Source organism: Heterocephalus glaber, unplaced genomic scaffold (genome assembly GCF_053883595.1).
Source record: "Heterocephalus glaber isolate CG9 unplaced genomic scaffold, H.glaber_assembly_v1.0 deba00001538, whole genome shotgun sequence".
Taxonomy (NCBI): Eukaryota; Metazoa; Chordata; class Mammalia; order Rodentia; family Bathyergidae; genus Heterocephalus; species Heterocephalus glaber.
The window spans coordinates 38084491-38101300 of record NW_028258333.1 but is presented as its reverse complement, the minus strand read 5'-3'; the positions used below and the strand labels follow the sequence as shown (position 1 = coordinate 38101300).

The 16810-nt window shown below is 38.2% G+C and overlaps 1 pseudogene across 1 annotated transcript in view; it reads left to right on the top strand.

The window, feature by feature from the left end:
* Nucleotides 1-6086, top strand: part of LOC101721827 (protein SGT1 homolog pseudogene) — a 136049-nt pseudogene extending 129963 nt beyond the window's left edge. The window contains exon 9 of the transcript XR_015442287.1: nt 6022-6086. The product of XR_015442287.1 is annotated as a protein SGT1 homolog pseudogene (transcript). The remainder of the gene's footprint in view (nt 1-6021) is intronic.
* Nucleotides 6087-16810: the final 10724 nt, after the last annotated feature.

Here is a 16810-nt window from a genome sequence, read left to right as displayed (position 1 = left end):
GAATGCCTGGTCACAGAGACTGTCTCAGGGGATGCAGTGGTCACCTTTGACAAAGGAAGAAGTTTATCAAGGCACTGGGTATGATTTTTATTAGTTTAATAGTTCAAAACTTGGGAACATGAATAGATGGCATTAGAGAAGCAGACATGAGCCATTAGCCATTGGTCAATTAGTAAATTACGCAGAAAAAGGAACAAAAGAAAGAAGAAAACTATGTATTACCCATGGTGGTAATTTGTCATTACACTATTTCTTTTTTTAAATATTATTTTATTGGTACACTTTAGGTATCAATATAATGACACTCCTCTTTGGAAATTTGCACCTTTACATAATCTCTCTTGGTTCTTATTTTTCTCCCTTCCCCTGCCCCCCCTTCAACCCCTCCATCCCTCCCCATTTACAAAGACTTTGTTTCCATTTGTTCATTTTCTCATATTAATTCCATTCCCTTCTTTCCCCTACCCCTCCCACTTCCCCTTCCTCTTTGCCCCTTTTCTTCCTATTTCACATTATCTATTATACCTTTTAGTCCTTATTTACCATTTCAGTTTCTCACACTAGAGAAACTATTCAGTATTTATACATGTGTGTCCAGTTTATTTCACTTAAGAGTATCACCTCAATGTGCATGCATTTAGCTACAAATGCCTCTAATTTCTCACTTTTTATGGTTGAGTAGTACTCCATTTTATAAAAAAACCACATTTTCTTTATCCAGTCTCCAGTTGATGGGCATTTGGCCTGTTTCCAAGTTTTAGCTATTACAAATTGCGCTGCTATGAACATGGGTGCACATATATCACTGTGCTATGATTCCTTTAATTCTTTGGGGAAGATACCCAGCAGGGGAAGAGCTGGGTCAAATGGGACTTCCAGTCCTAGTTCTTTGGGGTATCTCCATACTGATTTCCACAGTGCTTGCACCAGTCTACACTCCCACCAGCAGTGGAGCAGGGTTCCTCTTTCCCCACAGCCCCACCAGCATTGGTTATTGGTTGATTTCATGATAGCAGCCATTCTTTCTGGAGTGAGGTCCAATGTCTTCTTTGTTTTCGTGTGCATGTCTCAAATGACCAGTGATGTTGAACATTTTTTCATGTATTTACTTGCTACTTCCACTTCCTTGTCTGAGAAATGTCTGTCCATTTTAGATGCCCATTTTTGGATTGGGTCTTTAAATTTGAGAGGTCTGATTTTTTTAAAGTAATTTATAGATTCGAGATAGTAGACCTTTGTCTGAGGAAGAGCAGGTGAAGATTTTTTCCCATATTATGGGTTGTCTCTTCACTCTGTTGGTAGTTTCTCTTTCTGTACAGAAGCTTTTTAGTAAGAAGAGATCCCACTTGTTGATTGTTTTTGCTAATTCACGGGTAACTGAGGTTTTTTTCATAAAATCTTTTCCTACACCAATGCCTTCAAGACTTCTACCTAACCTCTGTTCCAGCCGATTCAGTGTTTCTCTTTTAAAATTTAGGTCTTTAATCCATTTTGATTTTAGTTTAGTGCATGGTGAGAGATATAGGTCTAGTATTAATCCTTGGCAAGTTGAAACCCAATTTTTCCAGCACCATTTATTAAAGAGGCTACCTTTCCTCCAATGAGGGTGTTTGGCTCCTTTATCAAAGATGAGGTGGCTGAGTGTGTCTGAAGTTGTTTCTGCATCTTCTAATGTGTTCCACTGGTCCTCAGGTCTGTTTCTTTGCCAGCACCATGCTGTTTTTATCACAGTAGCTTTGTAGTATAGCTTCAAATTGGGGATTGTGATACCCCCTGCCATGTCTTTGTTGCCTAGAACTGTTTTTGCTATTCTGGATCTCTTCTTGTTCCAAATGAATTTTTGGATTGTTTTCTCAAGGTTTGTGAAGTATGCTGCTGGGACTTCAATTGATTGCATTGAACTTATACAGCAGTTTTGGAAGTATGGCCATTTTCACTACATTGATCCTTCCTACCCAGGAGTAGGGGATTTCTGTCCATTTTCTGATATCATCTTCAATCTCTCTTTTCAGAATGCTATAGTTTTCAGAGAAGAGGTCTTTCATTTCTTTTGTTAGGTTGATTCCTAGGTATTTCAATTTTTTGGATGCTATTGTGAAAGGAATTATTTGACCTATTTCTCTCTCAGTGAGTCTGTTATTCGTGTAGAGGAAAGCTATTGATTTTTGTGTGTTGATCTTGTAACCAGCTACTTGACTGAATTTGGTTATTAAGTCTAGAAGACTTTTGCTGGAGTTCTGGGTGTCTTCTATATACAGTATCATGTCATCTGCAAATAATAACAATTTGACTTCATTTCCTATCTTTATTCCTTTTATTTCTTTCTCTTGTCTAATTGCTCTGGCTAATGTTTCCAGAACTATATTGAACAAGAGTGGTGACAGTGGACATCCTTGTCTTGTTCCTGATTTTAGTGTGAAGGATTTCAGTTTTTGACCATTTAGTATGATATTGGCTGCTGGTTTTTCATAGATGGCTTTTATCAGATTGAGGTAGGGACCATCTATTCCAATTTTTTGTAGGGTTTTTATCATAAAATCTTGTTCTATTTTGTGAAATGCTTTTTCTACATCTATTGAGATGATCATATGATTTTTGTCCTTGGCTCTATTAATATAGTGTATTACATTGATTGATTTGTGCCTGTTGAACCATCCCTGCATCCCTGGGACAAATCCCACTTGATCAGGGTGTATGATCTTCTTGATGATCTTCTGCATTCTATTTGCCAGTATCTTGCTAAGAATTTTTGCATCCATGTTCATTAGTGAGATTGGCCTATAGTTCTCTTTTTTGGTTGGGTCTTTCTCTGCTTTGGGGATCAAGGTGATGCTTGTTTCCAGGAATGAATTTGGGAGTATTGCTTCCCTTTCAATTTCATTGAAGAGTTTGAACAGTAGTGGCAGCAGTTCCTCTCTAAATGTCTTTTAGAATTCACCAGTGAAACCATCAGGACCCGGGCTTTTCTTAGGTGGTAAGTTTTTAATTACTTTTTCAGTTTCATTGATTGATATTGGATTGTTTAGAATTTTTAGGTCTTTTTTGTTCAACTTTGGTAATTCATACATATCTAGGAATCTGTCCATTTCTCCTACATTTTCCATCTTATTGGCATGTAGTTTCTCGAAGTAGGTATAGATGATCCTCTGTTTTTCTGCTGGGTCTGTTGTAATTTCACCATTTTCATTCTAATTGCATGGATTTTGGCCTTGTCTTTCCTTTTTCTGGTAAGGTTGGCTAAGGTTTTGCCAATTATGTTTATTCTTTCGAAGAACCAACTCTTGGCTTCATTGATTTTTTTGTATCGTTCTCTTAGTCTCCATTGAATTGATTTCTGCTCTCATCTTTATAATTTCCTTCCTTGTATGAGCTTTGAGGTTGTCCTGCTCTTCTTTTTCTAGAAGCTTGAGGTTCAGCATCAGGTTGTTTAATTGGGCTCGTTCTGTTTTCCAAATATGTGTATTCACTGCTATGAATTTCCCTCATAAGACTGCTTTCATTGTGTCCCATAGATTCTGATATGTTGCATTGTCACTGTCATTTAATTGAAGGAACTGTCTGATTTCTTCTTTAATTTCCTCTGTGACCCATTGGTTATTCAGGAGTGTGTTGTTCACTTTTCACGTGTTTATGAATTTTTTGCGGTTTCTTTTGCTATTGATCTTCTATTTCATCGCACTGTGGTCTGATAATATAACTTCAATTCCTTTGCACTTACTTAAACATGTTCTATGTGTGAGTATGTGGTCTAATTTGGAGAATGACCTATGTGCAGCTGAAAAGAATGTGTATTCTGATTTTGTGGGGTGGAAGACTCTGTAAACATCTGTTAAGTTCATTTGTTCAGAGTTCGATTGAGTTCTAGTATTTTATTCCTTATTTTTTTGTCTAGTTCATCTATCTATTTGTGACAGTGGGATATTGAGGTCCTCCACTACTATTGTATTAGTGCATATATGACTTTTCATGTTTGTTAGTATTTGTTTTATATAGTTTGGTGCACTAGTGTTTGGTGCATAGATATTTATGATTGTCATCTCATCCTGTTGGATTTTTCCCTTTACAAGGATGTAGTGTCCTTCTTTGTCTCTCTTAATCAGTGTTGGTTTGAAATCCACTTGATCTGCAAAGAGGACAGCTGCTCTTGCTTTGTTTTTGGTTCCTGTCACATGGAGTATTGTTTTCCACCCTTTAACTTTCAATCTCTGAGTTTCTTTTTGAATTAAGTGTTTCTTGTATGCAGTACATTGTTGGATCTTGCTTCTTGACCCATTCTGCTAATCTATTTCTTTTGATTGGTGAATTGAGACCATTAACATTGATGGTTATAATTGATACATATTAACTTATTATTGTCATGACATTTTCTGTTTGCTGCATTCTCCCATTTTACATTTAATTTCTTGTCACACCTAATGGATTCATTCTGCTGTGCTTCCTGGGGTTGTAATCCTTATTATCTGTACCTAGGATACTATCTAAAATATTTTGGAGTGCTGGTTTGGTATTTATGAAGTTCCTAAGGTGCTCTTTGTCATGAATGTATCTTATTTCTCCATCCATTTTGAAAGATAATTTTGCAGGGTACATCAATCTGGGCTGGAGGCTGTTTTCCTTTAGGGCTTGGAATATGTCACTCCAAGCTCTTCTTGCCTTCATGGTTTGTGTTGAGAAGTCTGCTGTGATTCTGATAGGCTTTCCTTTGTATGTGATTTGTTTCTTTTCTCTAACTGCTTGTAGCACTTTGTTCTTCTTTTGCATTTCTGGAATCTTAACAATTATATTTCTATGTGTAGATTTTTTTTTTTGTTCAAGGCTATTTGGAGTCCTATATGCTTCACTTATGTGTATGTCAAGTTCTTTTCCCTTGCTTAGGAAGTTTTCTGCCATTACTTCTGTGAACAGTTTTTTTATGTTGTCTGCACTCTCTCGTGTTTTTTTGTTGACTCTAATCAGTCTGATGTTATTCTTCTTTGGTCATCTAGCAGCTGCTGGATTGATTTCTCATGGTCACTTACAATTTTGAAGCAATTTTTTTTCCTGGTCACTAATTGCAATCTTATAGTCTATATCTGAAATTAAATCCTCACATTGGCTCAGTCTGCTGTGTAGACTTTCAATGGAGTTTTTAATCTCCTGAAAATCTGTTTGTATCTGTTTTATGGATTCCATTTGTTTCCTATGTTGGGATTCCATCATGTTCCTCAGCTCCTCTGTTTTTTTATCTGTGTCTGCTCTAGACTTATTAATCATGTCTTGCGCTAAGGGCACCATCTGTGCTGTTATGTGACAAATTATTTCTGGTTTCATTTTTTCTAGATCCTCTTTTGTTGCCTATTCAGGGAGTCCAGGTGGTTGAGTATCAGAGTGTTCCATCTCCTTTCCCTTTGAGATTGCTGTGGGTGATCTGGAAGTCTGGTTTTGAGACTTATTTATGTGCTTTCTCATTTCAACGGGGGTGGTGGGGTGGTGGGGGTGGTGTGCTGTTGGCGCCCATGCAGCTCACCTCCTCTGGGCTGGGAGCAGTGGAATGGTGGCCTAGAAGCCCCTTCCTCCTGACTGGGAGTGGTGGCAAGGTGGCCCGGAAGCCCCTTCCTCTGGACTAGGAGTGGTGGAACCTGTCATTATACCATTTCAACTAGTTATGTCTTTGAGTTTGGGGTGGCTAAAGTTATCCTGAAGAATAAATGGGAAGAGCTGAGGATTCAGCTCAGTGGTTCTGCTGTCTGCTTTGCAAGCACAAGGTCCAGAGTTCGATCCCCAGTACCAAAACAAAAACAAAGAATAAATGGAGAGCTGCCTGGATATTTCAGGGCCCAGTAGTGCTAGGGTACTTGAAAGGAGGAGAGTGATAGAAAGTCTCAAAAGGCAAATGACCCTTGGCCTTGCTATGTGTTTGCCCTGAAATTCTGATTAGAGTGGGAGATGTGGCAATCTGATAGGAGGAGCATGGGACCAAAGTATGATGTGATGCATTAAAAGTCATCTTTTAATTTAATTTTAATTTTAATTTAATTTCAGCAATCCTTTAGACAAGCTCATCATTGTGGCTTAAATGCAGGCAAGAAAGTTCTTCACATTAAGAGGTTAGTATCCTTATTTTGACAACGGTGTCATACCTAACTTGGATGAATCTGAGTTCTTTAACCAAGAACATAAAGGACATGTAATGCACACCTCACAGGCCAGACATAATCATTGACAAGAACAAGAAGGGGGTGATTATGCCTTGGTTTACTTATGTATAAAATGGAGATAATAATGTTACTTGTCTTGGAAAGTTTCTAGGAGAAATAAGTAAGTTTATACATGTAAGATGTTTAGAAGAGGAAAAGGAGTATATTGGTTGTCATTCCTTATACTATTATCATCATGTATTAACTTATAAGTATTTTGTCTTAATAAATAAATTTCCCTAACAATCTTCCTTTTTTCAATTCCCTTCAAATCCATTTAAATTCCAAAACCCTACATTTAAAACAATATTATGTACCTATTTAATTGTTTAGGTTTACATCTTTGCCAAATAACAGATTGCTAGCTGTTTCTAAAACCACTTGCTAAATCTTTCCCAGAGCATAGATTTGGGAATTAATAAAAGAAAGCATAGACTTTTTTCTCCTACATCTATTTTCTTCATAGTTACCCAAACTTGGATATTAGGTATCTAGTTTCAATGGCCTAGAATATTTAAATCCAGCAGTCAGGTCTTGATCCTTCCTGTGTAAACAATAGTAAATGTGGGTTGTAACTATACCCACTGCAGATTCCCCGGAGCTACCTCTGCCAGAGTCATGGAAAAATGCTGTTCTGGCCCTGGTTTATAACCAGCCTTCATATATTACTAATTTTTCTTTTATTCTCACTTTTTGTGATGTTATCAAGACCAATGATCATAATCTCTATTACAGGTATCTGAAAAAAAGGGACAGAGAGATTTCAGGCCCTGAGTGACTTGCCCAAGGTCACGTGTGTTCATTCAGTAGTGAGGTTAGGATTAGTGCTGGCCCTGGTGGAAGGTCTTCCAAAGCATACCCTCAATCAGAAGGGACTCTATGCTCTCTAAATTTCTTCAAGTCAAGATGCACTCTGGGTTGGAGTGAGGCACAGAGAGGGTCAATCCCTGTCTTAAAAGAGGAGATCATAGAAGTTGTGCAGAAGTCATGTAATACCATGGAGTTTCAGAAGAATGAAAGTCAGGTAGAAATCTTGAGAGCAATCACATGCCAAGTACTCAGAAATTCCTTTCTGTCTGATATATGTTAGTTTTCATTGTCAATGATTTTGCACTTGCCATTCATTCTGTTTCCCATTAGTAAATGGTAACCTCATAGGGATGGCATTTTTCTTTGCTGTTGTTAGGAATGGTCAAGGTCACATTCCAGAAAAGGATGGTTGCCTTGCAAAGCATAGCATTCTTGAGGAGAGATAAAGGGAAAGTTAATATTTGAAGAATATGGTCAACTTCATCAATTATCAAGCTTACCTATCTTCAACTGTTGCTATAACTTCATTCCCTTTCCCAGAAAAGTATCAGTAAGAAGAGGATTAAGTTTTCTCAGACTAATAAAAGAACAATGGTTTCATAGAATTTCATCTAGTTTTTCATGCCTGCTGTTTGTATTCTAAGGATATGTGGGGTTTATATACCATCTATTGAGTGTCTATTTTTAAAATATAGTGTGACTTATTCAAATCCTGGAGATTCCTTCTGCTTGACAATGCTGGAGGGCAAGGCAGACAGCAAAAAAGAATCAGGAAGGATGCCACTTGTGGTTCCTTTTAGTTTTGTCAAGGAATCTTTGAGTTTTATAGCCAGATGGGAGATTGAGGTGATGTAATTCAACCTACTTCCTTCTTTATCTAATTCAAGAAAAAAAAATGCAAAACAACCCTACCAGTTCTACAGCTCTCCTTGGATGTCTCCAAAGAGAGGAGCTGAAGATTGCCAGGTGAGTATTAAGGCCACTACTGGCACAATTTCATTGTTTTGAAAAAGTTATTTTCTTATATTTGTTTATTTTGAAATGTTCCCTCATTTGTTATAGTTCTACCTCTAGAATAATGTGGGATAAATCTTACCTAAGTACATTAAAGTGAAGATGATCATGGCTTTGAAACCAGATGGCCTGAATTCAAATCTAAGTTCCTTTAGTATGGCCCCTGTAAGGAATTTAGAATTCTCTCTGGCACTTGATAGGCACATAATTAATGTTAACTGATAGCAATATTATTTTTACTATTTCATCTCATGTATCCGTTATTTTAAGAAAACTCATGTTGTTTTGAGTGCTATATTGCGTATATGCTGAAGCTATTTTTAATGCGTGCCATAATTGGTAAGTAATGTCTGCCAAGGGTAGAATAAGAAAAAATGTCCTAAGGCATTTGCCATCTATGATCCTATCCTTTCTCATGATTGTTCTGCAAATAGCTAAAATAGGAACTTATCCCCTCTCAGCATCCTCACCTCCAGGCTAAAGCATGTGGTACAAATACTGTAGTCTATAAATTCTGGAAGATGCCAAAAGATAAACCCTCATGGCATCCTCAAAATGGGATTGAAATCATTGCAAAGGAGAACATCTTATCTTTTTATTTATTACCTTTTATGAAATACCTCCATATAACCATGTTTGTCATAACTAATGGAAATCTCTCCAAAAACACTGATTCTTCACTTTTCACAACTTAATAATGAGGTCATTTTTCTCTTCCCTACATAAACATACATACACCCCTACACTTATTTTGTTGTTGGGATGTAAGGTGTTATTAGGGAAAGAACCTTCGATGGGGAGTCAGGGAGTGTACTGGACTGAATTATATCCCCTACAAATTCATATGTTGAAGCCCTACCCCAATGTGACTCTATTTGGAGTCTTTGGGAGATAATTAAGGTTAAATGAGGTCTAAAGTGTGGGGGCCTCATGCAATATGACTGATGCTTTTACAAAAAGAGAGAGACACCAAAAGGCATGTGTGGTCACAGCGATAAGGTTGTCACTTACTAGCCAAGGAGAGACTTCCCAGAAACCAACTCTCCTAACACTCAATATAGGTCTTTCAGTCTCCACAACTGTAAGAAATAAATCGCTGTTCTTAAGTCACTCCACCTGCAGTATTTTTCTATGGAAGCCATAGCAGATTAATACACATTGCATGAATTTTAAACCTAATTTTGCCACCAACCAAGAATGTGACCCTAAAATTTTTTGCCAGAACAAATGTTAATCCTATTTTTACAAAAAGACAGAAGTATTTTTTTTCCTTGAGAATAGTTTTCATATGCCTCACCTGGGTTCCTGTCTGGAGGTGGATGTTGTTCTGGGAATGGTGGAAAAATAAGCTTTGTAGGAGATAATCTTATACGTCAATTGTGCCTCCTATGGAGGCTCCTCTGGCCCCAGAAACAGTTATCAAATGTTCAAAGGCAAATATATCCTTGATCCTTGAATCTCCAACTTCAGCCTTTTCTATAATTATCACACCCCATCTCATTTTATTTCATGGAATTAAACTAAGAGATCCTGCTCCTGTCAAAAATACTCTGGTCAAGGGCCAGGGATTTAGCTCAGTAGCTCAGTGGTTATGCTGCTGCCTACCTTGCAAGCACAAGGACCTGAGTTCGATCCCCAGTACCAAAAAAAAAAATTTATATATGTATATATATATACACACTCTGCTCAGACTCTTTGCTTTTCTTCTTCCCCTATGAAAACCCTCCAAGAGAATCTATTTTTAAAAAGGGTTTTGGAGACATTGAGGGGATATAAGAGAAGCAAAGACAGATGCCTCTTTCCTAAATATCCAGGAATTTACCTTAACTTTTCTTCAAAATAATACTGGAATTGTGGAATATACTTGGTTAAAAAGGGCCTTAGAAGAATTGGGGCCCAGAGGTTCAGTCAATCCAATGATCTAATATCTACTAAAGCTCTATCTATAATAGTCATAGTAATAATGCTTTTATAGCCATTGGGGGTTAAAGAAGGATTTAGGATGACTAAGTGAATTGATAATAGCTCCCAGCTGGAATCTGATATTTAATTCTCTCCTAAAACATCTCAGCCCAGCAATCTCATTGTCCATACACAATTACTATCAGCATTAAATGTCCTTTCATCTGTGGGCTTCTCTGATTAGAGTCAAAACCTTAGTGGTGGAAGAAACTTCCAAACTCAACCTTTGACTCTGTTATTAATATAGGGAAGATTTTTATCCCTTCTCCTCTCTCTTGACATTTTTCCCATCCTAGAGTAGAAGAAATGTCCTTCTCCTGGAAGTCTCCAATTGATAGGACTCAGCCACCCACAAAAGATTGGCTCAAATTAATGTCAGGGCTGGATAGACATCCATAAGAGGGACTAAGATTCATCTGCCAGGTTGGTCCTGAGTGACCTTTAGCTCGAGTTTTAGATCTTTTATTTTAATTGGTCTCTACCTGTTTGTTCTCATAAGCCACTGGGTATTGAGGACCCTTGAAACATTATTGGAAACCTCTCAGTAGACTCCAGTCTTTTACTTAGTGTATGACATAGGCCTAAATCTTGTAGATTTAGGAAAAAACGTCCACAAATGAGAAAGAATCATGAATTCTCATGGATATCTTACCTAACCATATCATTTGCATATCTTTCTTACTGACTTTGAGGAATCAATATTTTTCCTTCTTTCATCAAACAATTCTTCAAAAAAATTTTTTTTTCATTTTCACCATTTTGTGTGGAAGGCAGAGAGCATCCCTTTGTTCTACTTTATGAATGGCAGTGTCTATCTGATGATCTAGCATAGAATAAGTCTCAATGTATGGTGGAGAAGAAGAATCAGGAAGATGTTTGCAGGGCCAGCCTCTAGCTAATAGGCAAAGAAAGAAACTAATCTTCCTCTTTTTATTCCCCCATGGGAGGCCTCCATGCTCATAATTCATCAAAAGGCTGTCAGGGCTCTGTAGTGAGAACCTCATTAACCTTCCTCTTCCTAATTCCAGGGCCTTAGTGGGATTGGAGGGATACTAGAAGGATTCAATGAGCCAGCTTCCAAAAGTCTGCCCCACTCAATACTGACGATACATAAAATACTTTATCAACTGTATTATTTTGGGCAAAATGTAAATTCTTAGAGGACCTGGCCATTAGTAGTAAAAAGTAAAAATTAAAAAATTAAAAAATGGAGTGAGAGAATTGTTTTCTGACCTGACTCTCTTTGCAGGTGTCTTGGCTATAATGATCTCTAGTATAGCCTGATTCTCAGAGTTAATGAAGCTTATACTTAAGGACTTTTCACTTGCAGAGGCCCTTAAGGGTAAGACCTTGAAAAACCTCTAGCAATGTGTTAACATAGTTGAGTATTCATGTCAATTTTGCAAATATAAGATACCTTTACCATAACTGGCCAAGAGTGCAGACTGTTTCCACTCCAATTCCTGCTCCATTTTGCTTGTCCTCTAGATAAGGGTTGAAATAAGGATGAGGATAGGGAATTACAAATAAATTTTCACTGGTTACTAAATTAGTGTCTAAAAAGATATTTACTTTGATGCCTAGTTCAGTATTTGCAATTTAATTTTTTAAAATTTGGAAACCCCAAATTCTTCAGGCTCCATAAAACCTGAAGGCAAATATCCTTGGATTTAAGAATTTTTGTGGGGTTTTTTTGGTACTGAGGCTTGAACTCTGGACCTTGCACTTGTGAGGCAGGCAACAGAACCACTGAGCTAAATCCCTAGCTGGGATTTAAGACTTTTGACAATCATATAATCGCATAGTTTTTAATCTCTTCTACCTTGATATTCTATAATTTCTACACCTATGTAAATGTATACTATATATATTACATATTAAATATGCTACATATTATATTTAAAATACTTGGGTTTTTTGTTGCTCTTCATGGCTCAACACAAATCCAACCTAGAGGGCTGGGGATTTAGCTCAGTGGTTCCGCCATCTGCCTCACAAGCGCAAGGACCCTAGTTCGATCCCTGGTACCAAAAACAAAACAAAACACAAATCCAACCTAGAAAAGAGATAACAAATAGGGAGAATGCTGAGAAAATAGTAAATCTAGTGAAGAGGAAGAAAAAAGAGGATCGAGAATATTGATAAACTGATAAGTCTTCTCAAATGTCCTACCATTGGTGGAAGTGGGTCAAAAGAGAGGGTCCTCACACTTGGAGGGTCAAAGGAGAGGATGCATATAAGCTTTTGTGTGCTTTAAAAGCTGAAATAAAAAATTTCTAGGCTGGTTGAGAAGCTAAGTGATATTGCAGCCTAAAATGGAGGTGGGGGGAGGTAAAGAAAAAGGAGGCAACAGGATGGGGAGCTGAAATGAATTAAGGAAAACACATGGTCTTCCGAAAAGGAAACAGGGTTACAAAAAGAGATGGAAAAGCCAGTACTTCCAGGATGATGCTTTTTGTGGGGCCCAACGGGAAGCTCAGGAGAGATGTGAGGAAGCTGGAAGAATATGATGGAAGCCCAGGTTACCTGACAAGAGGAAAGAGGGCTGAAGGGAAAGGCGAACTATAGGGAACAAGGACAAGGGGTCACGTTTGTCTTGGCATTGAAATATTTTCAAATGAGTTATTTTTCAAAAGTTTCCAAGGAGGATCCTTTACCAGTTTCCAACCTCCATTTGGGATTTGAACCCTACAGGAAACAAAGACCCTTCCCATGACCTCTTTTCTTCCTCTCTAAATTAAATTTGGATGCAGAGAGCTGGTTGCAGAGACTGGAGCCTTTTGCTGTGCCTGGAAGTGTGGCCTCCCCCTAGTACTGGGGTAGGGGCTGGTTCTGCTCTCAATTAACTGTTGTTTTGGCAAGTTGGGGATGTTTTAGGTTTTGGCAAGTTTCTTAAAGATCTGGCTTTCAAGTTCTTTCATCTGTAAAATAAGCAGTTTGGATTAAAAACATTGGTTCTTAACTTGGTGAGGGAGTGGGAAGGTGGTCAAAAACACTTTTTGGAATAGACTGAAAGTTACAGAACTCCTGAGAAAGATGCACATAAACTTACTCACGTATAATTTTGTATGCAATTCTGCGGGTTCACAGACCCTGCAGCACACAGTTCTCCAAGGCAGTTCTCCTCCTTTAAGAAGAATTATGTTTCTTTACCCCTTGGAACTCAGGCAATGACCAACAGAAGGTGTGCAGAAATGTGACACTTCTGGGTGGAAGAATGAAGTGCACTGCTCTTTTTATCTTCTTCACTGAGGCCAGCAATGCTCCTGACACTGGCTTTTCTCATTGTGCCAGGAATGAGGATGGTACTACCGCAGAACCAATGTCCCCAGCCAGTCTTAGATTATCATGTAGCTTGAGTAAGAAACAAGCTTTTGTTGTGTTAAGCCATTGAAGTTTGGGTGGGTTCTTTGTTACCACAGAGTAAGTAGCCCACCCTGAGTGATACACTATCTTATGTCTATTCATTGCTTCTTGCACTTCCTGTGAGACTGAGGTTAACAATCCCAAGTCTAAATACTTCTAAAGTCTTTTTTTAATTCTGAAAGCCTATGAGCTTGTGAGATAAAACTTAAAAATGCAACTTTATATTTGTGAATCACCTGAATTCCTACTCTGGTTCATAGGGAATGCCTGCTTGGTTGAATGAAATAAATGTCTCACTTGGAGTTGAGTTACTAAATCCAGAAGTTAAATGAAAGACTCACTAGGCCAGCTTCACTAGGCAGTAAGGTGTCAAGAAATTGGCCACGATCTTCTAGGTATCTCCCAGAAATAGGTGAGTGAGCAGGAGTCACTCTAGTTCTTGCTGAGCTATGAGGTCATCCTGACTGCAGTCTTGGTTGCAGAAGAAGAAAAGAGAGAAATCAAGAAAACAAAAACATATGTCTAAAAGCTTCAAATGACAAAATAAGTCAAGAGGCAGGATGTCTGCACTTTGTTTCTATGTATGGAACAAAAAGTTTAAACAGAGATCTCTATTTGGAATTTGTCTGACTGTTAAAATTGTCTTCCAAGTTATTATCTGCAAGGAAATGGACAGCATTCAAATCTTTCCCTGTAATGGGTTTGTATTTAGAGATGTTTCACATGTGTTTAATTCATTGATCAATTTTACCTTGTCAAAACAGAGAATGGCCAGTCAAAAACAGGATGAAGCTCATTAGAGAGATGCAGGAGATAGCACAATGGAAAGGAGAATAAACAGACTGCCCAGAAATAAGGAAACAAGAGGCTATTCAGAAAGCAAGCAGAAATAGCAGAAAATGATACAGTGGTCACAGTACACACACAGCTAGTGAATGTTACTGCCTCTTAGTAAGCAATACCAAACAGGAAAGAAAGGTTAATAACTGCTGAGTGATGATAGTTCATAGTCTAGGGCATAAGTGAGTAGTCAGAAAAGCAGAGGAATATCCTCTCCCCATTCTGGATGGCTTGTGATTTTCCCAATTGAACATTTCTGAAGTCAGGTTGTGGCTAATTGACAGATTTAATGTTGGAGAATTCCTGCTTCCCACAGAAGTAATTGATTTGATGGGATAGTTTATGATTGAAAGTATAAGAGAGAAAGACAGAGAGAGAGAATACAAAAATAGCGTCCAAATAATAAAGTGGTCAATATATTATATACAACATAAAATACAGATTTAAGTTTTTTAGTGCTATGTATTGACCAGATTATACCTTCATTTAATTCAAAAGTTCAAAAGCAATATAATAAAAGCTTCTTCCGCAATCTTGTCCCCCAACGGGCTAATTTTCCCATCTGAAAGTTATAGTACCAGTTTCTTGTATAGTCTTCCAGAGATTGTTTGTTTCTATATAATTTTGCTCTTATTTATTTAAATCTTAGAAGACTGTACACACTTCTCTATACCTTGTTTTTCTGTTCATGCAATGATGTATTTTAGAGATGATTCTTGTGCAGTATATCAAGAGTTTCCAATTAGATACACAAACAAATATTTCATGGTTTCTCTTACATGAGAAACTCAAAATATAAATAAAGAGCAAACTAAAAGATAATAGGAAGTACGAACATTAGATCTTTCTCAAATGGGAAGGGGAATCAAGGGATGAAGGGAGGGCTAGGGATTTAGCTCAGTGGTGCTTCCACTTGCTTCGCAAGCCTAAGGTCCTGAGTTCGATCTCTGGTACTAAAAAAAGAAAAAAAAGAGATGAAGGGAGAGGGGAGGAAAGAGAACAGAAGGGATGAAAAAGGAACTAAGATAGGTTATGTACACACAAGAAATGTAATTATGTACCGCAAACATGTACTAATAAAAAAAGATTTTAAGTTGGCTTAACAGAGTGAAATATCTTTTCATGTGTTCAAGCCATTTACATTTTTTTTCTATGAATTATGGTTCATATCTTTTGCCTACTCTTAGATTAAGCTGTTGCTGGTTTTTCTTCTTGATTTTTAGAAGTTATTTTTAGCAATATGGGAATTTCAGTTGACTATAGGAAAGCTATGATTGTTATGATGGAATTTGTCAACTGTGGCCGACCCCTGAGAGTGAAGCCTTTGGAAGCCTTTGGAATTCTAGAAATCCAGTAATGAGTCGAACAGCTCAGTGATTGGAATAATCAGCCCAGAGAGTCTTCTGCCATAGGCCAGTGCCTGCACAGCCCATTCCTCCAGTTTGTAAAACTGACCTTCCTTTTCCCTCCTAAAAAGCTCCTGACAAGTAGGTTCTTCTGCCAAGTGGGTGATTTATTCTCAAGCATCAAGCAAATGTTTTTTTAGATCACCAGTAAACAATCTGACCTGGGTAAGGGAAAGGCCCTATGAAGTGGAAATAGCCAAAAAGATTCTGGGGAAACAATTGTGAAGAAGCCTCTTACAGGAGAGAGTTGCCTGCTGACTGATCCCTACCGTGTTCCCAGATCAGCCTTCCCTACCCCCTTGAAACCACAGTATGTAACACTTTCTGCCTAGAGGCTCTGGTTCAGAAAGAGGTCCCCCCTCCTCCCGGCGCTTACACACAGGAGGGGAGTTTCCCTCAAAAACAAGAGCAAGTGGGAGTTTCTTGTTGTGTTTTGGTGCCCTCTCCCCTCCGCAGGACAGTAACCTCGCACCACATGCTTCCAGCAAACACTCATCACCCGATAAATCATGTGATCCTTTCTGTTTTCTTAGAGGTGCTGGCCTGGCTGGGGCCTGTGATCCAGCCCCTTGTGTGCAAACCAGTTTCAGAGTGATTTTCAGCAGAAACAGGAACTGGTGAAGACCAGAGAAGGCAACCTATTCATTTGTGTAGAAGACTGCCCCGGGATATTGCAGGAAGCTGAAACCTAGCAGAGGTGAAGAAACTGTCCAAAGTGTGTTCCCCAGAACTCCAGCCTCCTCGGGTGGTTCCCACACAGAGTGGAAGAGCCATATAGGAAATCTCCTCTCAAAAGTAATTTTAGGTTCTTTTTTTTTAACCCTCATTTATTATTTCAGATTCTGGAATTAACAAAATACTTTTACTAAGTGCTTTGGCAAAGCCTCTGACTAAACTATTTTAAGTCTGATTTTCTTTTCTATTTTGAAAAGAAAAGCACTGATAATGTGCAGAAGGTGGAGGCTGCTTTTTAGAGGGCAAAATCTAGGTGTAGAGCAGTGCATCTGAGTGGGCCTCTGAACTGCCCTTGTCAGAATCCCCTGGACTGGCTGAATATAGATTGGCAGATTCTCCTAGCCCACCCCTGGCCCAAGGAATTAGAATTACAAAAGGTTATGCTCTAGAAGTGTGCTTTAAAAGGGAGCTGCGGAGATCTTCAGGTAATATTATGTTAATTAGCTCTGACAACTATGCTTCTAAAATCACTTCTCCCCCTACCCCCACCCCAGTACTGAG